We start from the raw sequence: 26,499 nt of genomic DNA on the forward strand, positions 1-26,499 counted from the left end.
CCTGTGAGAGAGAGCATCTTATATTTCAGATCCGGGAATATAATCCTGTCAGATACCTGTGAGAGAGAGCAGTTTATATTTTAGAGCCGGGAATATAATCCTGTCAGATACCTGTGAGAGAGAGCAGCTTATATTTCAGATCCGGGAATATAATCCTGTCAGATACCTGTGAGAGAGAGCAGTTTATATTTCAGATCCGGGAATATAATACTGTCAGATACCTGTGAGAGAGAGCATCTTATATTTCAGATCCGGGAATATAATCCTGTCAGATACCTGTGAGAGAGAGCAGTTTATATTTCAGATCCGGGAATATAATCCTGTCAGATACCTGTGAGAGAGAGCATTTTATATTTCAGATCCGGGAATATAATCCTGTCAGATACCTGTGAGAGAGAGCAGTTTATATTTCAGATCCGGGAATATAATCCTGTCAGATACCTGTGAGAGAGAGCATTTTATATTTCAGATCCGGGAATATAATCCTGTCAGATACCTGTGAGAGAGAGCATTTTATATTTCAGAGCCGGGAATATAATCCTGTCAGATACCTGTGAGAGAGAGCAGTTTATATTTCAGATCCGGGAATATAATCCTGTCAGATACCTGTGAGAGAGCAGTTTATATTTCAGACCCGGGAATATAATCCTGTCAGATACCTGTGAGAGAGAGCAGTTTATATTTCAGATCCGGGAATATAATCCTGTCAGATACCTGTGAGAGATCAGTTTATATTTCAGAGCCGGGAATATAATCCTGTCAGATACCTGTGAGAGAGCAGTTTATATTTCAGATCTGGGAATATAATCCTGTCAGATACCTGTGAGAGAGAGCATCTTATATTTCAGGTCCGGGAATATAATCCTGTCAGATACCTGTGAGAGAGAGCAGTTTATATTTCAGAGCCGGGAATATAATCCTGTCAGATACCTGTGAGAGAGAGCAGTTTATATTTCAGATCCGGGAATATAATCCTGTCAGATACCTGTGAGAGAGAGCATTTTATATTTCAGATCCGGGTATATAATCCTGTCAGATACCTGTGAGAGAGAGCAGTTTATATTTCAGATCCGGGAATATAATCCTGTCAGATACCTGTGAGAGAGAGCATCTTATATTTCAGAGCCGGGAATATAATCCTGTCAGATACCTGTGAGAGAGAGCAGTTTATATTTCAGAGCCGGGAATATAATCCTGTCAGATACCTGTGAGAGAGAGCAGTTTATATTTCAGAGCCGGGAATATAATCCTGTCAGATACCTGTGAGAGAGAGCATCTTATATTTCAGAGCCGGGAATATAATCCTGTCAGATACCTGTGAGAGAGAGCAGTTTATATTTCAGATCCGGGAATATAATCCTGTCAGATACCTGTGAGAGAGAGCAGTTTATATTTCAGATCCGGGAATATAATCCTGTCAGATACCTGTGAGAGAGAGCATTTTATATTTCAGATCCGGGAATATAATCCTGTCAGATACCTGTGAGAGAGAGCAGCTTATATTTCAGAGCCGGGAATATAATACTGTCAGATACCTGTGAGAGAGAGCATTTTATATTTCAGATCCGGGGATATAATCCTGTCAGATACCTGTGAGAGAGCAGTTTATATTTCAGATCCGGGAATATAATCCTGTCAGATACCTGTGAGAGAGAGCAGCTTATATTTCAGATCCGGGAATATAATACTGTCAGATACCTGTGAGAGAGAGCATTTTATATTTCAGATCCGGGAATATAATCCTGTCAGATACCTGTGAGAGAGAGCAGCTTATATTTCAGATCCGGGAATATAATACTGTCAGATACCTGTGAGAGAGAGCATTTTATATTTCAGATCCGGGAATATAATCCTGTCAGATACCTGTGAGAGAGAGCATTTTATATTTCAGAGCCGGGAATATAATCCTGTCAGATACCTGTGAGAGAGAGCAGTTTATATTTCAGATCCGGGAATATAATCCTGTCAGATACCTGTGAGAGAGCAGTTTATATTTCAGATCTGGGAATATAATCCTGTCAGATACCTGTGAGAGAGAGCAGTTTATATTTCAGATCCGGGAATATAATCCTGTCAGATACCTGTGAGAGAGCAGTTTATATTTCAGATCTGGGAATATAATCCTGTCAGATACCTGTGAGAGAGAGCAGTTTATATTTCAGACCCGGGAATATAATCCTGTCAGATACCTGTGAGAGAGAGCAGCTTATATTTCAGGTCCGGGAATATAATCCTGTCAGATACCTGTGAGAGAGAGCAGTTTATATTTCAGAGCCGGGAATATAATCCTGTCAGATACCTGTGAGAGAGAGCAGTTTATATTTCAGAGCCGGGAATATAATCCTGTCAGATACCTGTGAGAGAGAGCATCTTATATTTCAGATCCGGGAATATAATCCTGTCAGATACCTGTGAGAGAGAGCATTTTATATTTCAGATCCGGGAATATAATCCTGTCAGATACCTGTGAGAGAGAGCAGTTTATATTTCAGAGCCGGGAATATAATCCTGTCAGATACCTGTGAGAGAGAGCAGCTTATATTTCAGAGCCGGGAATATAATCCTGTCAGATACCTGTGAGAGAGAGCATTTTATATTTCAGATCCGGGAATATAATCCTGTCAGATACCTGTGAGAGAGAGCAGTTTATATTTCAGATCCGGGAATATAATCCTGTCAGATACCTGTGAGAGAGAGCAGTTTATATTTCAGAGCCGGGAATATAATCCTGTCAGATACCTGTGAGAGAGAGCAGTTTATATTTCAGAGCCGGGAATATAATCCTGTCAGATACCTGTGAGAGAGAGCAGTTTATATTTCAGAGCCGGGAATATAATCCTGTCAGATACCTGTGAGAGAGAGCATCTTATATTTCAGATCCGGGAATATAATCCTGTCAGATACCTGTGAGAGAGAGCATTTTATATTTCAGATCCGGGAATATAATCCTGTCAGATACCTGTGAGAGAGAGCAGTTTATATTTCAGAGCCGGGAATATAATCCTGTCAGATACCTGTGAGAGAGAGCATCTTATATTTCAGAGCCGGGAATATAATCCTGTCAGATACCTGTGAGAGAGAGCAGTTTATATTTCATACCCGGGGATATAATCCTGTCAGATACCTGTGAGAGAGAGCATCTTATATTTCAGATCCGGGAATATAATCCTGTCAGATACCTGTGAGAGAGAGCATCTTATATTTCAGAGCCGGGAATATAATCCTGTCAGATACCTGTGAGAGAGAGCATCTTATATTTCAGAGCCGGGAATATAATCCTGTCAGATACCTGTGAGAGAGAGCATTTTATATTTCAGATCCGGGAATATAATCCTGTCAGATACCTGTGAGAGAGAGCATCTTATATTTCAGAGCCGGGAATATAATCCTGTCAGATACCTGTGAGAGAGAGCAGTTTATATTTCAGATCCGGGAATATAATCCTGTCAGATACCTGTGAGAGAGCAATTTATATTTCAGATCCGGGAATATAATCCTGTCAGATACCTGTGAGAGAGAGCAGTTTATATTTCGGATCCGGGAATATAATCCTGTCAGATACCTGTGAGAGAGCAGTTTATATTTCAGATCCGGGAATATAATCCTGTCAGATACCTGTGAGAGAGAGCAGTTTATATTTCAGAGCCGGGAATATAATCCTGTCAGATACCTGTGAGAGAGCAGTTTATATTTCAGATCCAGGAATATAATCCTGTCAGATACCTGTGAGAGAGAGCATTTTATATTTCAGATCCGGGAATATAATCCTGTCAGATACCTGTGAGAGAGAGCAGTTTATATTTCAGATCCGGGAATATAATCCTGTCAGATACCTGTGAGAGAGAGCAGCTTATATTTCAGATCCGGGGATATAATCCTGGCAGATACCTGTGAGAGAGCAGTTTATATTTCAGAGCCGGGAATATAATCCTGTCAGATACCTGTGAGAGAGAGCAGTTTATATTTCAGATCCGGGAATATAATCCTGTCAGATACCTGTGAGAGAGCAGTTTATATTTCAGAGCCGGGAATATAATCCTGTCAGATACCTGTGAGAGAGAGCAGCTTATATTTCAGAGCCGGGAAAATAATCCTGTCAGATACCTGTGAGAGAGAGCAGTTTATATTTCAGAGCCGGGAATATAATCCTGTCAGATACCTGTGAGAGAGAGCATTTTATATTTCAGATCCGGGAATATAATCCTGTCAGATACCTGTGAGAGAGAGCATCTTATATTTCAGAGCCGGGAATATAATCCTGTCAGATACCTGTGAGAGAGAGCAGTTTATATTTCAGATCCGGGAATATAATCCTGTCAGATACCTGTGAGAGAGAGCAGTTTATATTTCAGATCCGGGAATATAATCCTGTCAGATACCTGTGAGAGAGAGCATCTTATATTTCAGATCCGGGTATATAATCCTGTCAGATACCTGTGAGAGAGAGCATTTTATATTTCAGATCCGGGAATATAATACTGTCAGATACCTGTGAGAGAGAGCAGTTTATATTTCAGAGCCGGGAATATAATCCTGTCAGATACCTGTGAGAGAGAGCAGCTTATATTTCAGAGCCGGGAATATAATCCTGTCAGATACCTGTGAGAGAGAGCAGTTTATATTTCAGAGCCGGGAATATAATCCTGTCAGATACCTGTGAGAGAGAGCATCTTATATTTCAGAGCCGGGAATATAATCCTGTCAGATACCTGTGAGAGAGAGCATCTTATATTTCAGAGCCGGGAATATAATCCTGTCAGATACCTGTGAGAGAGAGCAGTTTATATTTCAGATCCGGGAATATAATCCTGTCAGATACCTGTGAGAGAGAGCATCTTATATTTCAGATCCGGGAATATAATCCTGTCAGATACCTGTGAGAGAGAGCAGTTTATATTTTAGAGCCGGGAATATAATCCTGTCAGATACCTGTGAGAGAGAGCAGCTTATATTTCAGATCCGGGAATATAATCCTGTCAGATACCTGTGAGAGAGAGCAGTTTATATTTCAGATCCGGGAATATAATACTGTCAGATACCTGTGAGAGAGAGCATCTTATATTTCAGATCCGGGAATATAATCCTGTCAGATACCTGTGAGAGAGAGCAGTTTATATTTCAGATCCGGGAATATAATCCTGTCAGATACCTGTGAGAGAGAGCATTTTATATTTCAGATCCGGGAATATAATCCTGTCAGATACCTGTGAGAGAGAGCAGTTTATATTTCAGATCCGGGAATATAATCCTGTCAGATACCTGTGAGAGAGAGCATTTTATATTTCAGATCCGGGAATATAATCCTGTCAGATACCTGTGAGAGAGAGCATTTTATATTTCAGAGCCGGGAATATAATCCTGTCAGATACCTGTGAGAGAGAGCAGTTTATATTTCAGATCCGGGAATATAATCCTGTCAGATACCTGTGAGAGAGCAGTTTATATTTCAGACCCGGGAATATAATCCTGTCAGATACCTGTGAGAGAGAGCAGTTTATATTTCAGATCCGGGAATATAATCCTGTCAGATACCTGTGAGAGAGCAGTTTATATTTCAGAGCCGGGAATATAATCCTGTCAGATACCTGTGAGAGAGCAGTTTATATTTCAGATCTGGGAATATAATCCTGTCAGATACCTGTGAGAGAGAGCATCTTATATTTCAGGTCCGGGAATATAATCCTGTCAGATACCTGTGAGAGAGAGCAGTTTATATTTCAGAGCCGGGAATATAATCCTGTCAGATACCTGTGAGAGAGAGCAGTTTATATTTCAGATCCGGGAATATAATCCTGTCAGATACCTGTGAGAGAGAGCATTTTATATTTCAGATCCGGGTATATAATCCTGTCAGATACCTGTGAGAGAGAGCAGTTTATATTTCAGATCCGGGAATATAATCCTGTCAGATACCTGTGAGAGAGAGCATCTTATATTTCAGAGCCGGGAATATAATCCTGTCAGATACCTGTGAGAGAGAGCAGTTTATATTTCAGAGCCGGGAATATAATCCTGTCAGATACCTGTGAGAGAGAGCAGTTTATATTTCAGAGCCGGGAATATAATCCTGTCAGATACCTGTGAGAGAGAGCAGTTTATATTTCAGAGCCGGGAATATAATCCTGTCAGATACCTGTGAGAGAGAGCATCTTATATTTCAGAGCCGGGAATATAATCCTGTCAGATACCTGTGAGAGAGAGCAGTTTATATTTCAGATCCGGGAATATAATACTGTCAGATACCTGTGAGAGAGAGCAGCTTATATTTCAGATCCGGGAATATAATCCTGTCAGATACCTGTGAGAGAGAGCAGTTTATATTTCAGATCCGGGAATATAATCCTGTCAGATACCTGTGAGAGAGAGCAGTTTATATTTCAGATCCGGGAATATAATCCTGTCAGATACCTGTGAGAGAGAGCATCTTATATTTCAGATCCGGGAATATAATCCTGTCAGATACCTGTGAGAGAGAGCAGTTTATATTTCAGATCCGGGAATATAATCCTGTCAGATACCTGTGAGAGAGCATCTTATATTTCAGATCCGGGAATATAATCCTGTCAGATACCTGTGAGAGAGAGCATTTTATATTTCAGATCCGGGAATATAATACCGTCAGATACCTGTGAGAGAGAGCAGTTTATATTTCAGAGCCGGGAATATAATCCTGTCAGATACCTGTGAGAGAGAGCAGCTTATATTTCAGAGCCGGGAATATAATCCTGTCAGATACCTGTGAGAGAGAGCAGCTTATATTTCAGAGCCGGGAATATAATCCTGTCAGATACCTGTGAGAGAGAGCAGTTTATATTTCAGATCCGGGAATATAATACTGTCAGATACCTGTGAGAGAGCAGTTTATATTTCAGATCCGGGAATATAATCCTGTCAGATACCTGTGAGAGAGAGCAGTTTATATTTCAGATCCGGGAATATAATACTGTCAGATACCTGTGAGAGAGAGCATCTTATATTTCAGAACCGGGAATATAATCCTGTCAGATACCTGTGAGAGAGAGCAGCTTATATTTCAGAGCCGGGAATATAATCCTGTCAGATACCTGTGAGAGAGAGCATTTTATATTTCAGATCCGGCAGTCTGAGTAATCCCTAAACACCCACACCCTGCATATATTTTATCTCTCATTTTATATATACACTGTGTGATAATAATAACGTTTCTAATTGTAGCAGACGGATAAATGAATGAATTATTTATAGAGAAACCTGTTTTTATCTCATGTTCCAGAGAAACAAACAGCGCAGAGATCAGCGCAGATAGAAGCACAGAGGCGGAGAAATCACGCAGCGCTCGGGAGAGGAAGAAATCACATATATACACTCCTTCTGCGTGCGCACACACACGCACACACACACGCACACACACACACACACACACTCACTTCTACTGCACACACACACACTCGCATATACACTCACTTCTACTGCACACACACACTCACTTCCACTGCGCACACACACGTCACTTCCACTGCGCACACACACACACACGTCACTTTCACTGCACACACACACAAATTGTTTTTTTTATTTTATTTTTTTAATCTCAGGCTTTGCATTACAGATAAGAATACTGTTTCTGTCATTTCTCGGTGTTACCGCTCTAAGCGTCACACAGATAAATGTATCACACGTGCACAATAAGTGTAAGCACGATCGCTCATTTAATGCAGAATTCATTTGTGTTATTGCGGTGCTGGGATAAGGAATAAGGTTTATTTAGCATTTTCTTAGTGTCATTTATTCAGCTTTCTGCACAAGTACAAGAATGCCAAATGGGACCGTTATAAATTAGTGATTATTAGTCGTTCATGTAGAGAAATGCAAAATAATGCTATATACCCCACGTGTGAGAAATGTGTAATAATCTCACATGTGTAAGTGTCAGCCCTTTCTCCTTCTCTTGTCCCGTCGCTGACACTCTAATAGTTACCGGGCGCTGCAGAGACCGGGGAATTTGCAGCAGTTTTGCCAGTAAAACATTTCCCGTGAGAATATTGTTGGGATAAGAAAGACAGAGCAGTAATTGTGTCCGAGGACCGGTCCTTTAGCACAGGAGTCAGTGGCTGCCTAGAGCTCGTCCTGTGTGCTGGGTGTGTACATATAACCCTTAATATGCAGGTTCCCCTGATAAACAGCCCCTTACTGTCCCATCCTCTGACCTCCCAGCGCTGGGGGGCTCCAGCCTCACGGTCCTGGGGCTCACACTGCCCCGGGGCAATCAGAGAGACCCCTCTATCCATCCATTACCCCCCAGGTAAAGTGACACAGAACAGGATGTATTGTGCGATGTTTCAGTGTAAAACCCTCTGGCAGTCGCGTGCTGTGTGTGTGTATTGTGTGATTGTGTGTAATGTGCGACTATTACACTATATTCTGCATTATCAGGCATTTGGGGGCGGGTTTTCTGTCTTTTATATCAGTTTTTACTCATTATTGTGGGGTTCTGTAATGAGGTTTCTAATTAGTGACACAGGGCAGTGAGTTACACACCCGCTAACTTTCCCAGCACTCGCTCACTTTAATCCCGAGTCTGACGGGCTCCTTATCTGGGCTGCTCACCTGAAACTGAACGTGCTGCAATGTGAAGCCATACTGAGTATAACCTCCCATCTCCAACCAGCTCAAATATCTCTAATTACAGAACAGGAACCCCTAAAACATTGCTGAGTTTGCCCCAGCAGCAGCAGCAGCAGATAATACCCCAGGGTGAGTGGGGATTGGGTGACACCTTGTGGTTGTGCAGGAGAAGTGCGGCTGGACCACAGGGACATTGGGGAAAGTTACAGGACAGAATAATAATTATTACAGCGATGGGAACAATGTGGAGATAACTATATTAATACGCCAGGTCTCTCCTGTGCGGGATTAAATCAGCATGTGACTGTCAGCCTGTGTCTGCTGTAAAGACTCATTGTTTTTACATTTATACACAATCTTCCTACACAAATAAACTGTCTCCTGTCACTATGTCTGGTTTCTCTGTTTGTGCTTCTGCTGCCTAAATATTACAGTGGGTGCAGCTCAGCGCCCCGCTCCTGGGGGGGAGGAGGGGGGAGGAACGGGGGGTTTAGAGAGAGGGGGTAGGACTGGGTGGTTAGAGAGTTGGGTGGCAGCAGGGGGTTAGAGATAGGGTGACCAGATTTTGAAAATGAAAAACCGGGACACATTTTATTTTTTTTACATAACAGTTTATTTATTGTAGTACACTTATACTTTACTACCATTAGTCCTTGTTACGTGCGTGTGTGCGCGTGCGTCGGATGACCTCACTAATCGAAAAAAAACAACAAAAAAAACCCAGATGTGAATGATTCTGAACCCATTAACCAGTGTCAGGACGCCCCCTCTTCACAATTTCTAAAGCAGCAATCCCGCCTGGGATCTTACCTGATCCGCAGTCCCTCAAGGTATTATACTGGAGGGGAGGTGTTTCCTACCTGTCTTCCGATGTCTCCCGCGTGAAACTTGAGTCAGATCTGGAAGAAAGAAGGGTAGCTTACTTCAATGTAGGTATACAGCAGTTAAGATAAGACATAGAGGGTGAGGGAGACGGAGAGAGAGGGAGACAGGGGGAGAGAGAGGGAGACGGGGAGAGAGAGAGAGGGAGACAGGGGGAGAGAGAGAGAGAGGGAGACGGGGAGAGAGAGGGAGACAGGGGGAGAGAGAGATAGAGGGAGACAGGGGGAGAGAGAGAGAGAGGGAGACGGGGAGAGAGAGAGAGAGTGAGACGGGGGGAGAGAGAGAGAGGGAGACAGGGGGAGAGAGAGAGAGAGGGAGACGGGGAGAGAGAGAGAGAGGGAGACAGGGGGAGAGAGAGAGGGAGACAGGGGGAGAGAGAGAGGGAGACAGGGGGAGAGAGAGAGAGAGGGAGACAGGGGGAGAGAGAGAGAGAGGGAGACAGGGGGAGAGAGAGAGAGGGAGACAGGGGGAGAGAGAGAGAGGGAGACAGGGGGAGAGAGAGAGAGAGGGGGAGAGAGAGAGAGAGGGGGAGAGAGAGAGAGACAGGGGGAGAGAGAGAGGGAGACAGGGGGAGAGAGAGAGAGGGAGACAGGGGGAGAGAGAGAGAGGGAGGGAGACGGGGAGAGAGGGAGACAGGGGGAGAGAGAGAGGGAGACAGGGGGAGAGAGAGAGAGAGAGAGACGGGGGGAGAGAGAGAGAGAGAGACAGGGGGAGAGAGGGAGAGAGAGAGAGAGAGAGAGAGAGGGAGACAGGGGGAGAGAGAGAGAGGGAGACAGGGGGAGAGAGAGAGAGGGAGACAGGGGGAGAGAGAGGGAGACAGGGGGAGAGAGAGAGGGAGACAGGGGGAGAGAGAGAGAGAGACAGGGGGGGGAGAGAGAGAGAGAAAGGGGGAGAGGGAGACAGGGGGAGAGAGAGAGAGACGGGGGGGAGACAGGGAGAGAGGGAAAGGGAGAGACAGGGAGGGAGGGAAAGGGAGAGAGAGACGGGGGGGAGACAGGGAGAGAGGGAAAGGGAGAGACAGGGAGGGAGGGAAAGGGAGAGGGAGGGAGGGAAAGGGAGAGAGGGAGGGAGGGAAAGGGAGGGAGGGAAAGGGAGAGGGAGGGAGGGAAAGGGAGGGAGGGAGAGGGAGGGAGAGAAAGGGAGGGAGGGAAAGGGAGAGACAGGGAGGGAGGGAGGGAGAGAGAGACAGGGGGAGAGGGAGACAGGGCGAGAGAGGGAGACAGGGGGAGAGAGAGAGAGGGAGACAGGGGGAGAGAGGGAGACAGGGGGAGAGAGAGAGAGGGAGACAGGGGGAGAGAGAGACAGGGGGAGACAGGGAGGGAGAGATAGGGAGGGAGGGAGAAACAGGGAGGAAGGGAGAGGGAGAGACGGGAGGGAGGGAGAGGGAGGGAGGGAGAGGGAGAGACAGGGAGGGAGGGAGAGACAGGGAGGGAGGGAGAGACAGGGAGGGAGAGGGAGAGACAGGCAGGGAGGGAGGGGGAGAGACAGGGAGGGAGGGAGGGGGAGAGACAGGGAGGGAGGGAGGGAGAGGGAGAGACAGGGAGGGAGGGAGAGACAGGGAGGGAGGGAGAGACAGGGAGGGAGGGAGGGAGAGGGAGAGACAGGGAGGGAGGGAGAGGGAGAGACAGGGAGGGAGAGGGAGGGAGGGAGGGAGAGGCAGGGAGGGAGGGAGAGGGAGAGACAGGGAGGGAGAGGGAGAGACAGGGAGGGAGAGACAGAGAGGGAGAGGGAGAGACAGAGAGGGAGGGAGAGACAGGGAGAGAGGGAGGGAGAGACAGGGAGGGGAGAGACAGGGAGGGGAGAGACAGGGAGGGGAGAGACAGGGAGGGGAGAGACAGGGAGGGGAGAGACAGGGAGGGGAGAGACCGGGAGGGAGAGACAGGGAGGGGGAGAGAAAGGGAGGGGGAGAGACAGAGAGGGAGAGACAGGGAGGGAGAGACAGGGAGGGAGAGACAGGGAGGGTGAGGGAGACACACACCCACTGATACACACACACACACACACACACACACACCCAACCCACTGATACACACCCACCCACTGATACTCACACCCACCACTGACACCCACTGATACACACCCACCCACTCATACTCACACCCACACCCACCACTGACACCCACTGATACACACCCACCCACTCATACTCACACCCACCCACTCATACTCACACCCACCACTGACACCCACTGATACACACCCACCCACTGATACACACCCACCCAACCCACTGATACACACACACACTGATACCCACATCCACCGATACACACCCACACACCCACTGATACACACACACACACCCACTGATACACACACACTGATACACACACACATGCACTGATACACCCACACCCACTGATACACACACACCCACTGATACAGACACCCACACACACAGATACACACACACACAGAGATACACACACACCCACTGATACACACACACACACACACTGATACACACACACACACTGATACACACACACCCACTGATACACACACACACACACCCACTGATACACACACACACACCCACTGATACACACACAAACCCACTGATACACACCCACACACGCACTGATACACACACACACCCACTGATACACACACACACACACACACCCACTCATACACACCCACTGATACACACCCACTGATACACACACACCCCCACTGATACACACACACACACCCACTGATACACACCCACACCCCCCCTGATACACACACACATCCACTGATACACCCCCCCCCGCACACCCACTGATACACACCCACACATCCACTGATACACCCCCCCCGCACACCCACTGATACACACACACACACACACCCACTGATACACACACACACACACACACGCCCACTGATACACACCCACACACCCACTGATACACACCCACACACCCCCTGATACACACACACATCCACTGGTACACACCACCCCCCCCGCACACCCACACACACACACACTGATACACACACACACACACCCCCTGATACACACACACACACACACACACCCATTGATACACACCCACACACACACCCACTGATACACACACACACACACACACACACACTGATAAACCCACACACCCCCTGATACACACACACATCCACTGATACACACCTACCCACTGATACACACACACCCACCCAATGATACACACACACCCACTGATACACACACACTGATACACCCACACACACACTGATACACACACACACTGATACACACACACCCGCTGATACACACACACACACACACACACATACACCCCGCCAGCCCCTGCACCGCCCGCACAACGCGCAGCCACCACTGCCCGCCCCCGAGCCTATCTCCCACACCAAGTGGACGGGGGGGAAGTGAGCACCGGGGGGCAAAGGTGGGAGCGCGCCAGGGGGCAAAGGCAGGCGCGCGCTCCGGGGGGCAAAGGCAGGCGCGCGCGCCGGGGGGGCAAAGGCAGGCGCACGCGCCGGGGGGCAAAGGCAGGCGCGCGCTCCGGGGGGCAAAGGCAGGCGCGCACGCCGGCGGGCAAGGGCAGGCGCACCCCCGCTACCACCTCCTATTGCTGGCTGGGACCCGGGACAGAAGGGGACACTCACCACACACAGGGAAGCTGGGAGCGGGAAGGCAGTCACGTGTGCACTTCACAAAGCGGAAGCCCCGCCCCCGGCTTCCTATGACATGCTGCGACCAATCCCATGCGGGCCGGCCGGCATTCTAAGTCCCGCCCCCGGCATTCTCCTGCATTCAGTCCCCCCGGCAGCATTCACACACACACATAGAAAATACTTACCCGCCGCACCGCCGCTGCCCCGCAATACCGGGACCAGGGACAAAAACCGGGGCAGACTTAAACCGGTACAGGCCTCAAAAAAACGGGACTGTACCGGTAAAACCGGTACGAATGGTCACCCTAGTTAGAGAGGGGGGTTAGACAGAAGGGGGAGGAGCAGGGGGTTAGGGCAGGAGGTTAGAGAGAGTGGGGGAGGAGCAGGGGGTTAGAGAGGGAGGGTAGGAGCAGGGGGTAGAGAATGGGGGTTAGAGAGGGAGGGTAGGAGCAGGGGGGTAGAGAGGGGGGTGGGAGAATGGTGTTCTCCCTTTTAGCACCCAGGAGGGAATTCAGGGTTCCCAAGTATGGGGGTGAGTTGGGAGGGGGATGAAGTTAGGCCGTATTTCCCTCTATTTTTGGACCATAAAGACCACGTGCATTTCATCGCTCCTAGCTCAAGTTTCTGAGGAGGTTTTTCCTTGTACTCTGGGAACCATAGTAGTACTGGGAGGGGAACGGGGGACGCGTGGCGAGACTCTATTTCCAGCCAGCAGGCCGAGCTCGGAGGGTTGTTCCAAACCACTGCCTGCCTGAGTTTGGCCACGTGGTAGTATTTGATCACGTCAGGCACCCCCAGTCCACCTCTTGTCTTTGCGGCCATGAGCACTGACCTCGGGACTCTAGGTTTGCGTTGTTTCCATATGAAACGCAGGATTTGCGATTGTATATTTTACTTAACTCGGCTAGGGGGATTGGAACTGGGAGCGTTTGGAAGTAATACAATAGACGGGGGAGGATATTCATTTTGGCGGAAACGATTCTGCTAAACCAGGAAATCTGGTATGTGTTCCAAGCTTCTAGGTCTCTCTTGATTTGGCTAAATAGAGAGGGGTAGTTAGTTTTGTACAGCAAGTTGTACATTCTAGTAATTTTTATCCCGAAGTATTTCATGTGGGTGGAGTTCCACTTATATTTGTAGTTTAATTGGAGAAGTTTCCGGGTGGATTCGGGGAGGGATATATTCAATGCTTCAGATTTGTCCGTGTTTATCTTATAATCTGAGACCTGACTAAATTGGTCTAGCAGTTTCTGCAGGTTAGGGAGGGAGATATGTGGGTCAGCTAAGGTCAGAATGACGTCGTCCGCGAAAAGGGATATTTTATAGTTTTTGTCGGCTATGTATATGCCTGTGATATCCGCGTCACCATGCAATGCGGCGTCAAATGATGCCGCGTGTCATGAGGAGTGACGTCCCACGTACTCCACGGGGTCACGTGACATCATGCCATGTGACCCAGCAGCGTCATTTGACGCCACCAAAGAAGGTAAGGGGGGCGCAAGACCGAGGGGGTGCAGGCAGGGGCGTAGCTCCAAAAGTATGCACTCCCTGCTGTAGCTGTTTCCCACCTTCCTTGTTCTAACTCCACACTTAATACACAGATGCACATGCAGCTGAACTGCAATTTCAGTCTCACAGATCAGCAATCGCAACCAATATGCTGTAAAGCTGCTTCCCAGTACCGCAGAAGAGAGCTCAACTCTAATGAATGGGACTTAAATGTTCTCCAGCCCAAGGAAAAGGCTTTACTGCATACTGTATTTAATGTGGCCCAATGAGTCTGCCATTTTATATTTCTCTTAACCCAGCTGCAAGGGGAAAGTGATTGATAAGAGTGCAGTATATATTATACACACATATACATAGCGCTATGTACATACAGCCCAGTGCATACAAACATACACAATGCCCTAAGTATGCATACATGCATGACTCTGTGTACAGACACAGATGGAGACTCACGCAGCTCTGCATAACACACACAGGTGTGTTCATACACAAATACACCTCTGCACATGTATACATACAGATGTGACCCACACAAGGGGCTGTTTTATCATACTGTACATTCACAGCTCTGAACATGCAGATACACACAGCTCTCCACAGATGCAAATTTAGTTACACACACTATTCTGAAGCCAGGGCACGTTGGTATGAATGGCTCCCGATAGCATTAACACAGTTCCCTTTTAAATCACTCCAAGTCCTGTAATATTTCCTCCACTTTATTGGGAAAAGGTAGCAGGGTACAGATGCTTGTGGATGGTGTGTATAGGTGATTATTAGTTAGGAACCGGTAAAAAGAGATGGCCTCATCAAGGGGGATAAACAGAGAAAGGTTCTTTACTCACTGTCTCCAGGGTTGAAAAGAGGAAGTGAGGTACGGTGTGGGCAAAGGAATAGTCTAGGGGCAGACCATGTCTGAACAAACAGGAGGGGGGGCAGACTAGCCCATTCTGGTGAGGATCTCAGAGACTGCTGTAGCAGCTCACTGATGTCATGCTCGCAGGCAAGGAGTGCAACATTGTTGCAAGCCACGCAGGCACAGTATGTGTCTGCAGACTCCATGCAGCTGGGAATAAACTCTGACAGGCAGAAACTGCAAAGGAGAGAGGGGGGTGAGTCAGAAATGTGGCTCTTGTTCCATAACACTCCCCGTCTGGTATCTGTAGATACCACTATATGGCAAGCTATGTGGAACATATGTGCAATACATACAACATAACAATATACTGCAAAGGTCCATATTTCCATAGCAATGTGATACCGGCTGGTACCACTGGCATCAAAGTCCTTTGGCCAGGCCTTCCAGTAAGGGAAGCCAGGTGGGTGCGCAGCTCTTGGTTAGCTTGACGCACCACAATGTCTCTTAAAAGTCCACGGCACTCTTGGTCGCGCAGGTATCTTTGGATACTATTGTCTCTATTGTCCTTAGTGTTTATTTGTAATTCCTTGCATGCTCCAACGAAATTGGTACCACAATCGGAGCGTATTTGTTTAACTGGTCCTCTGACTGCAAAGAACCTTCTGAGGGCATTTATGAAGCTTGAAGCATCCATAGATTCTATAACCTCGATGTGTATAGCTCGTGTACTCATGCAGGTGAAGAGTACCGCCCATCGTTTGCTGTTTGCTAGCCCGCCTCTAGTTCTACATGAGATGACCATCCAGGGCCCAAATACATCGAGTCCTACATAGGTAAAGGGGGGTTCTGTGTTAAGTCTGTCGACAGGTAGATCCGCCATCCTTTGGTCTTGGCTTTTGCCTCTCAGCATTCGGCACCTAACACATTTGTGGAGATTACTGGCCACGCACCTTTTCATGCCAACGACCCAAATGCCCGCCGCCCTAATGGCGCCTTCGGTGAAGTGTCGTCCCTGATGCATGACTTGTTCGTGGTAGTGGCGCACCAACAAAGTGGCGATGTGATGCCGGCCAGGGATGATAAGAGGATTTCTTTCCTCCCTGCTCAGTTGGGACTTATTGAGGCGGCCTCCTACTCTCATGAGGCCGTCGTTGTCGATGAAGGGATTCAACTTCCAAAGTGGACTGTTTTTGTTAACACTCTTCTTTCCGCGAATGCAATTGATCTCTTCCGCATATGTTTCCCTTTGAACATGACTCAGAACAGTTTCCTTAGCCTTTGTAATTTCCTCTACGGTGCGCAGCTCTTTGCAGATGTGCCAGCCGTGGCAACCGGTAGTTTTACCGTCTGGTGTCTGGCGGAAGGAGGAGGCTATATGCCCGAGATGGGCTACTGTTCGCAGAAGGGCCGTCCACTTTGAGAAGCGTTGGAATCGATGTGATCCGAATGCGTTTTTGTGCGATACATTGGTGAGTACCACGGATACTTGTGGGGGCCTTATCTCCGTATCCTTTTCGGGATCCACGAGTTCAAAATCGTCAACTGGGGTTGGTAGCGTTTCCGCAGGCTGCGCAAGAAACATTGGTCCTGTGAGCCACGACGTATTCTGCAGTTGAGATGCGGGTACTGATCTGGTGGCGTGATCAGCGGGATTTTGCTCTGTGGGCACGTGGTGCCATTGTTCTGGTTGGGTTGACTTCCTGATTCTTTCTACGCGGTTAGCTACGTATACGTAGAATCTCCTTTTCTTATTGTAGATGTATCCCAGTACCACCTTGCTATCTGTGTAGAGTTTGACGGCATCTGGTTTGCTGTCCATCTCATTCTCGATAAGCTCCGCCAGTTCTACTGCTAGCACTGCACCACACAGCTCGAGTCTGGGTATAGTATGGTCAGGTTGTGGCGCCAGCTTAGCTTTGCCAAGGATGAACCTGATGTGGCAACTTCCATCCACGTCCGTGGTTTTTAGGTAGGCCACCGCTGCTATAGCTTTGGTGGAGGCATCTGAGAACACGCAAAGCTCTTTGCTGTGTGCGGCGGTGAGAGATATAGGTGAATAGGGGCGTGGGATTTGAAGTTGCTCGAGGGCCTTCAGGGAGTGTTTCCACGTTTCCCACTCTTTCCGTTTTTCTGGAGGTAGTGGGGTGTCCCATTCCTGTTTTTCGAAGGACATTTCTCTGAGGAGGGACTTCCCTTGTATAGTGACAGGAGCCACGAATCCTAGCGGGTCGTAGAGACTGTTAACGGTGGACAGGACTCCGCGACGTGTGAAGGGTTTTTCTTCGATGGCTACCTGGAACGTAAAGGTGTCTGTTTTAAGATTCCAGCTTATCCCCAGGCTCCGCTGTATGGGATGCGTGTCGGTCCCCAGATCCAAATTCTTGAGATCTGGTGCTTGATCATCTGCGTGAAACGCCTTCATCACTGTGGCACTGTTGGAAGCTATTTTGTGCAACCTTAGGTTGGCCTTCGCTAACATCTTTTGTGTCCTCTTGAGTAGATCTACGGCTTATTCTTCGGTGGGAACTGATTTTAATCCGTCGTCCACATAGAAGTCTCTTTCGACGAAGCTCCTGGCGTCTTTCCCGAACTCTGCTTCTCCGTCTTGGGCCGTTCTTCTGAGGCCGTAGGCTGCCACTGCAGGTGATGGGCTGTTCCCGAAGACATGTACTTTCATGCGGTACTCCGTGATTTCTTTTTCTACGTCGTCATCTTGGTACCACAGGAATCTTAGGTAGTTACGGTTATCTTCTCGCACAAGGAAGCAGTGGAACATCTGTTGAATGTCTGCGGTTACGGCGATAGGTTCCTTGCGGAAGCGGATCAGCACTCCCAGAAGACTGTTCGTCAGATCCGGCCCGGTGAGGAGAACATCGTTTAGGGAGACTCCCTGATGCTGAGCGCTGGAGTCGAATACCACTCGGATTTGGCCAGGTTTCTGGGGGTGGTAGACGCCAAACGACGGGAGGTACCAGCATTCTTCGCCTTCTTTCATTGGGGGCGCCGACTCTGCATGGCCACTGTGGAAGATTTTTTGCATGAAGGCCACAAAGTGTTCCTTGGTCTCCGGTTTCCTTTGTAGGTTACGGCGGAGCGAAGCGAGCCTAGACATAGCATGGTCTCTGTTGTTTGGGAGGCGTCTTCTTGGCGAGCGGAAAGGTAGTGGGGCCACCCAACTGCCCAATTCGTCCTTGAAGAGCTCCTTATCCATTAACCTCAAGAATTCTTTGTCTTCCATTGATGGCGCCTGTTTGTCGTCGTCCTTTGTTGTCTGGAACACTGTACTCCCTAGGTCATTGGGATATTTTCTTGCCACAGGCGCGTCTCCGTAGTTCCTTTTGGTCTCGAGCTTCTCGTGGACCTGAAAGTGGTTCGGACAAGGTTTGAAGTGGGATATACGACCGTTCTCCAACAAGTTCGTCTGTAGGGCGCCTACGTTGTCGGGTCCTCGTATCCTGTCTATGCATACTTCTCCAACTACCACCCATCCTAGATCGAGCCTTTGGGCGCTTGGGCCGTTGTGGTCCCCATTTCGCTGTTCGCGGATCTTGTGTGCTCTCATGATGTCTCTGCCAAGTAGCAGCAGGATCTGGGCATCTTCGTCTAGTGGTGGGATATGATCGGCAATGGTTTTTAGATGGGGATGGTGTCGCGCCACGTCTGGCGTGGGGATCTCAGTCCTATCTTCCGCCATGTGATTGCACTCGATGAGTGTGGGAAGGGGCATGCTCACTTTGCCGTCTATTGAGCATATGGTGTAGCCATTCACTCTTCTCCCTGTAGTCTCCATTCGCCCTGCGCACGTTCTGAGAGTGTAAGGAGAAGTACTGTCTTGTATGCCGAACATATCGAAGAATTCTGACCTGACCAGCGATCGGTTGCTCTGGTCGTCGATGATTGCATACATCCGTTTGGCTCTTTGGGGTTGTCCCTCTGGGTGCACTGCTACCAGACATATTTTAGAGCAAGATCTACCGTCGTCTCCTTCTCCGCATACTTCTGTGCATTTGGATGCTACTGACGTCGGGGGGGGTGTGTCTCCCACTTCTTCCTCCCCGCCCTGCTTTGTCGGAGGGTTAGGGGCTTTGCTTGCTTTGGGCTTCATAGCTTCCGGGTGTAGAGCGGCTATGTGCCTGTCGCTATCGCACTCTGTGCATTTCATAGCTTCTTTGCAGTCCTTGAATAAATGAGTTGTGGAAGCACAACATTTGAAACAGGCTCCCCATTCCCTGAGTAGGTTCTTTCGCTCCTCTATGGGTTTCATCCTGAATCCGAAGCACTTGTTAAGTGGATGCGGCTTTTTGTGGATAGGGCATTCTTTGTTAAGGTCCCTTGGTTTTTTGTCCCTGTCGGCCGTCTGGCTGGGACTCGCGTGGGTCGTAGGGGGCACGTCCGTCCTGTGGACCGAGATGGGTGTTCTGGAGTCCTTGTACCTTGCTGTTGACCTTTCGTTCCTCGGGTGGCTGGCGCTGGATGTGGTTTGCGCCCCTAAGATGAAGCTGGGGTCGTTTCTTGTCTTTGCCGCTTCGCAGATGAAGCTCACGAAGAATGAGAATGGGGGGAAGACAACCTGCTTCTCCCTTTTGTATTTGGAACCTTGTGAAAGCCACCTTTCTTGGAGGTTGAAGGGTAGCTTCTCCAGGATGGGTCTCACTCCATGGGCTGAATCTAGGGAGTTGAGACCTATTAAGGAATGGTCTTTCCTTGCGAACTCCAGTTCTTGCAGCAGGTCTCCAAGATCTCGTAACTTCGAGTAGTCTTTACTCGTGATCTTGGGGAAGCTCTCGATTCTTTTGAAGAGTGAATCCTCGACTGCTTCAGGGCTGCCATAGGTCTCTTCTAGCCTTTCCCACACTAGGTCCAGACCTACTTGGGGTTGATGTGCGTTTGCCGTCCGAAGTCTCTGCGCTTGCTCCCTGGATACGTTCCCCAAGAACTTAACTAACAGGTTGAGCTCTTCCCTTGCTGAGAAGTCCAAGCTGTCGATTGCGTCTTTGAACGTGAACTTCCACGTCCTGTAGTTCTCAGGGCGGTCGTCGAAGCTGATGAGTCCTGCGTGCACCAAGTCGCGCCGGATCATGTACTTGGCTATGTCTGTCAGACCTGAGACGTCGGCGCGTTTGCCCCGTTCTGAGGTAGTTGCTGGGACGGTCTGTGCGGTCGCCTCTTCCTTGGCGTGGACGCGTGATGGCTGCTGGCCAGTGTGAGGGGCTGTTTTCTCCCGCGTGGGTGTACCTGGATTACGAGCCTGTTGTGGTGCATCCGTGTGCGCTCTGGCGTGTGGATCACTGTTGCGGCTGTGGCTATCCCAGGCAGCGTATGCCATTGACAGAGCAGCGTCTTCTCCTCGTGGTCCTAGCGAGTCTTCGTTGTCTGTGGTGTCGCTCCCTCCGTGTTGAGATGGTGCGCTGGTGTTTACACTGAAGAGGCTCCTTACGTAGTCTTCGGTGCGTTGGGCTGGATCCTCTGAAGCTATCCGTCTGTACGGTAGCTCCCCGCCGTCCTGTCTCGCAGCTGCTTCTAGGACTTCGGCTTGAGCTATGGCGGCGGCGGCTTCCTTCTCTTGATTAAGTGCCTCTAGATCCGCGTCCAATTCGGCCTTTTTACGCGCCGCGGCAGCGGCGGCATTTGCAGCGGCATTGGCAGCGGCGGCAGTGGCAGCGGCGGCGGCATTCTGCTCCTCCTCTTCTATGCGCGCTCTTTCTGCCCTTACGGCTGCCTCTCTCCGACCATATTCGGCCCTGGCACGTGCGGCCTCTGCTGTGGCTCGCGCCTTGGTAGCGCTCGCGCTTGCGCTAGACGCGTGAGATTGCACTGATCTTGCTGACCTTGATGAGTGTCTGGATATGCTTGAGCGCTGCGATGCAGTTTCCAGCAAAAGGTCTTTTCTCTGGTCTTCGGCCTCAGTAATAGTGGTCTGCACGAAGCCGTCACGCTCCAGGTCAGTTGCCTCCTGCTGGTCGCGTTCGCTGAGGCTTTCCTCTGTGTTAATTCTTTTTAGGTAGGCGAGATATGTTTGTGACAGCATTTGGTAACGTTTGTGACTTGACCTCAATTGGGCTATAGCTCGCCTAATTTGTTTCTCCTGATCACTAGTGCTTGCAACGTTACATATTTCACGACCAGTGTCCTCCCAGGCCTTCTCTAACCTTTCGCGGTGTGCTTCAATGTCATTCTCATATTTTTCGCGGGCCTTTTGTGTTAGTGTGACTGTCCGTTTAGGCCTTGCGCCTGCCTGCGCCTGTTGCAGATGTGCAGCGGTCTCTGTCTGAGAGATCGCTTTCCTGCGTGATGTCTGGTGAGGCTCTGAGTTCTGCCATGCTGTAGGTGTGTGTAGGCCTTTGTCAGTGCGTGTGGCGTGCGGTCTTTTACCTTGTCAGCGAAGGGCGTCTGTCTCAGATGATGCCGAGCGGTGTCCTGCAGCGTGCAGCGTTGGGGTAGCTGTACTTACAGATGTCCGTTGGCTCCTCACTGTGGGGCTGAGCAGCGGGTGGACTCAGACAGAGAAAAAGGCAATTAGGTATTGTGAGAGAAGCACTGTTAGTTGCAAGGCTGTGTGCAGTTTGCTGTATAAAGCTTGCTGCCCTGTCTGGCGGAGTGAAGCTGCTGCTTGTCCTGGGGTGCAGAGACTATTCTTTATAGCATAAAGTCTTTGAGTAGTAGCTGCTGTGTGATTCCTTTGTGTAGTATTAGCAAAGTAAGGCTGCTCACTGTCTTTGCATAAAGCTGTGGTAGTTTGCTGTGTTGAGGCTTGTGGCTCTGTGTAGCAACGTGCTTGTGCAATGTGGTGAGAGACTGCTGTTTATTTATTTGCTACGTAAGCTGCTCGCTTGTATCTTTAGCATAAAGGCTGTGGGTAGCAGCTCCTCTGTGTGTATTTCCCAAGGCACACGGTCCTCTTTTTACTATTCTGAAGCCAGGGCACGTTGGTATGAATGGCTCCCGATAGCATTAACACAGTTCCCTTTTAAATCACTCCAAGTCCTGTAATATTTCCTCCACTTTATTGGGAAAAGGTAGCAGGGTACAGATGCTTGTGGATGGTGTGTATAGGTGATTATTAGTTAGGAACCGGTAAAAAGAGATGGCCTCACCAAGGGGGATAAACAGAGAAAGGTTCTTTACTCACTGTCTCCAGGGTTGAAAAGAGGAAGTGAGGTGCGGTGTGGGCAAAGGAATAGTCTAGGGGCAGACCATGTCTGAACAAACAGGAGGGGGGGCAGACTAGCCCATTCTGGTGAGGATCTCAGAGACTGCTGTAGCAGCTCACTGATGTCATGCTCGCAGGCAAGGAGTGCAACATTGTTGCAAGCCACGCAGGCACAGTATGTGTCTGCAGACTCCATGCAGCTGGGAATAAACTCTGACAGGCAGAAACTGCAAAGGAGAGAGGGGGGTGAGTCAGAAATGTGGCTCTTGTTCCATAACACACACACACACACAGACAGACACACACACACACACACACACACAAACATACACACACACACACCCTCTCTGTACTCAAGGACATAAACAGTTCTGCGCACACACAGCTCATACCGTAGAAAGCTGACCAATGTGACAAATAAGCCTAGATAAACATTACCACTTACAATCCAATTTCTCTCCCTCTGCAGCACATCTGGGTCCATTGTGAACTCGTGACCTAAAATTAGCAACATTCAAAACATTTCATCAATAGGGAATCCCTCTAACAATGCAAACTAACGTTTCCCCACCTTCCAGTTCTGCTTACCCACCCATCTTACAGCACAGTAAGAGACCCCATGCAAAATCCCCCTGAATATCTAAAGAGATCTGGCTGTTCCCACCAACCCGCTACGTACTTCCATCCACACCCTCTATTGCTCCTGCTCACCTTGCTCAATGAAAATAGGTCTGTTCACAATCCTTTCTCCAAATCCACTCCTACTGTGTCTTCCTTCCCCTCTGTCCATTTCACCCTTTTACCTAAAGAAAAAAAGACAGTGTAAAATCAGCGCTAAAAATACAAATAATATGATTAATAATACAAGAACCCCTATTGGGTAAAACTAGGCCGCCTGGTAAATACTGATTTGTACAATCAGATGACAGGTACACAAGAAAGATAGAAAACCGGCGCCTTACAAGTCCAAATTGATAAATGGAAAGTCCAAGGTATGAGAAATGATGTCCCAATAATGACCTCTTAGATCAAGGAAAATCAGATGGTGGAATATGTGGCTCCTGCCGTGCACACGTGGAATATGTGGCTCCTGCCGTGCACACGTGGAATATGTGGCTCCTGCCGTGCACACGTGGAATATGTGGCTCCTGCCGTGCACACGTGGAATATGTGGCTCCTGCCGTGCACACGTGGAATATGTGGCTCCTGCCGTGCACACGTGGAATATGTGGCTCCTGCCGTGCACACGTGGAATATGTGGCTCCTGCCGTGCACATGTGGAATATGTGGCTCCTGCCGTGCACACGTGGAATATGTGGCTCCTGCCGTGCACACGTGGAATATGTGGCTCCTGCCGTGCACACGTGGAATATGTGGCTCCTGTCGTGCACACGTGGAATATGTGTCTCCTGCCGTGCACACGTGGAATATGTGGCTCCTGCCATGCACACGTGGAATATGTGGCTCCTGCCGTGCACACGTGGAATATGTGGCTCCTGCCGTGCATACGTGGAATATGTGACAAAACACAAACAATTCTATGGTGCAGTATGCCAATGGTAATATTCCCACCAACCCGCTACGTACTTCCACCCACACCCTCTATTGCTCCTGCTCACCTTTCTCAAGGAAAATAGGTCTGTTCACACTTTGCCCAAATCCACCCCTACTGTGTCTTCCTTCCCCTCTGTCCATGTCACCCTCTTTTACCTAAAGACAAAAAGACGGTGTAAAATCAGCTGGGGTTGTCAGGGGAAACGGGTGAAGAAATACAGCCAGGAGCACTATAGGTACTGGGCCAGTCCCGGTCAGGACGGCCACCTTCTACTGAAGCCAACCCGGAGAAAATTACTCGGTGCGACGTGGTGTAGCGGCGCCTCCTGGCACCCTGCTGGAACACCCCTTCCAACTGCAGTGAACATGGCTGCGCGGCGTCACATGACACCGCGTTGCCATGACAACGGGACGTCATGGCGCTACGCTACGTCACCATGACGTCGCCACAGCATGTCGCATTATATAATTGTAAGGATGTACATAAATGTGTGGGTTCCGCGCTGTTACAAATGTAGGAAGTGCCATACTGTTCTTTTGCCAGTGGGGTCATTGTGTGAATAGTAAGGCTGCGCATGCGCGAGGAAAGCGCGCGAACGGCAACCAATCCGGCGGGACTTTGGGGGTTGAACTCTGAACTGTGAACTGTGGAGGAGTCAGCTGAGGCTGGGGACCAATAGGGTGTGAGACTCTGGATAGAGCAAAGACAGGAAGCGTGTGGGTGGACACACGAGTGAGAGAGGAGAAGGAGGAAGGTGGCGGAACCTCGTGTGTGAGAGCGGAGGATCAGTGACCCTTCCGCTTAGGACAGATACATTCCCCCAGCCCCCAGGAGTATAACCCCTGTCACCGTAGGGTGCCGCTTTTGTAGGGACGGCCGTAGCATTTAGGGAAGCATCCCATTAGTGCTGGTTCTTGTGCAAGAGTTGCGGACGACATCTTGGTCTGGAGAACAGACCGCACAGCAGAGCAGAGTGTCGGCGCAAGGCTGGAGCAACACTACGGACCCTTTGTGAAGTGGTGTGGTCACCGCAGTGACCGGGAGGTATTGTTAGTCAACAAGTGCACCTACACCGGTCACCAGGCGCTGATCCCGCCTCCCACTAACTAATTGGGGGCACTCGTGTGCCAGTAAATCATTCAATATCACTGCTAGTTGCAGGACATACTCCTTGGGAGAGTGGCAGAGCCACCTGTATACAGGACATTAACCCTATAAAGGTGTGGCCGAGCCACAGTGTGAAATGCTTGATTATAAAGTATAAGAGTTATATGCATGTTATATGTACGTTACATTTTCGTATTAGTTAGTACCATAGTAAAAGGTTGCTTGTTGCACAATACAGTTGTATGTTTCTTACTCAGGGTAGATCCTCTACCATGGGGATCCTGGGTAAGTGGAGGCGCTGCACCATGATAATAGAGGGTAAGACCCCAGGCTCCCCAACAGCGGAGGCTTAGAGCTCCTGGAGCCACAGGTAAAACACAGCATCAGTAGTTCCTTTGTGCAGGGGTTCACAAAAAGGGCTACATTTGGAGGCGCTGCTGAGATCTTAGACCTGGGGTGCCCCCACATTTTTTTCTCTATTGTGCAACCAACCCACATCATGTCGGTGCCCTCGGCGCTTGAGGTGCGCAAGTGGGCCCAGCGGCGCGGGATTCCCTTGAATCGTGCTTTCGCGCTGGGCCACGTCCCCGCCACGATCTCGTTAGGTACTGTGACCGAGCAGGTCCGAAAGCTCCCGCTCCTAGACAATGCCCAAGTACAAGACCACTTCTACGACCGCGACCAGGCCTGGCGCCGGGTCTTGTATGCCACTGAACAAGACATATGCCCCGAGGCCTTGCCCCGTATACTGCTGCTGCCCGAGGCCCCGGGGATACGCTGCCCCATAGTCCAAGTGGACACCCCTGCACCTTTGGCCACTTCCACCCCACAGAGAGAGTATACACCCACTGTAGGTGCCGCGGCTGGGGGCCCCGATCACTCCCCTGATCGTGGCCTGCAGCCCCGCTGGCCGTCAGCCCTGAGCCTGGGATCCTCGTCCACCCCGCCCGGCCTGCGGTCTGGCCTCAACCGACTTAGCCTATCAAGACTGGACACCTACCCCGCAGTCGGGGATAGCTTACCGGGAGACACCTCTATTCCCGCGATAGCAGCCGCTCTCCACAACACCACCCAGTCGCTCCAATATAGGAAGTTAAAGGCCTTCTCCGGTGAGAAACCCACGCCCCAGGGGGAAGTAGGGATGGAGGACTGGTTGGATCATACAGAACAGGTACTGCCTGAATGGACCTGCACGGACGCGGTCCGAAGACA

The 26,499-nt window shown here is 49.2% G+C and overlaps 1 protein-coding gene across 2 annotated transcripts in view; it reads left to right on the top strand.

The window, feature by feature from the left end:
• LOC142474701 (class I histocompatibility antigen, F10 alpha chain-like) overlaps positions 1-8,994 on the top strand; it is an 86,181-nt gene extending 77,187 nt beyond the window's left edge. For both annotated transcript variants that reach the window (XM_075580887.1, XM_075580886.1), the window contains one exon: positions 7,253-8,994. The gene's annotated coding sequence lies outside the window, so the exon portion shown is untranslated. The remainder of the gene's footprint in view (positions 1-7,252) is intronic.
• Positions 8,995-26,499: the final 17,505 nt, after the last annotated feature.

Source organism: Ascaphus truei, assembly GCF_040206685.1.
Source record: "Ascaphus truei isolate aAscTru1 chromosome 20 unlocalized genomic scaffold, aAscTru1.hap1 SUPER_20_unloc_1, whole genome shotgun sequence".
NCBI classification, from domain to species: domain Eukaryota; kingdom Metazoa; phylum Chordata; class Amphibia; order Anura; family Ascaphidae; genus Ascaphus; species Ascaphus truei.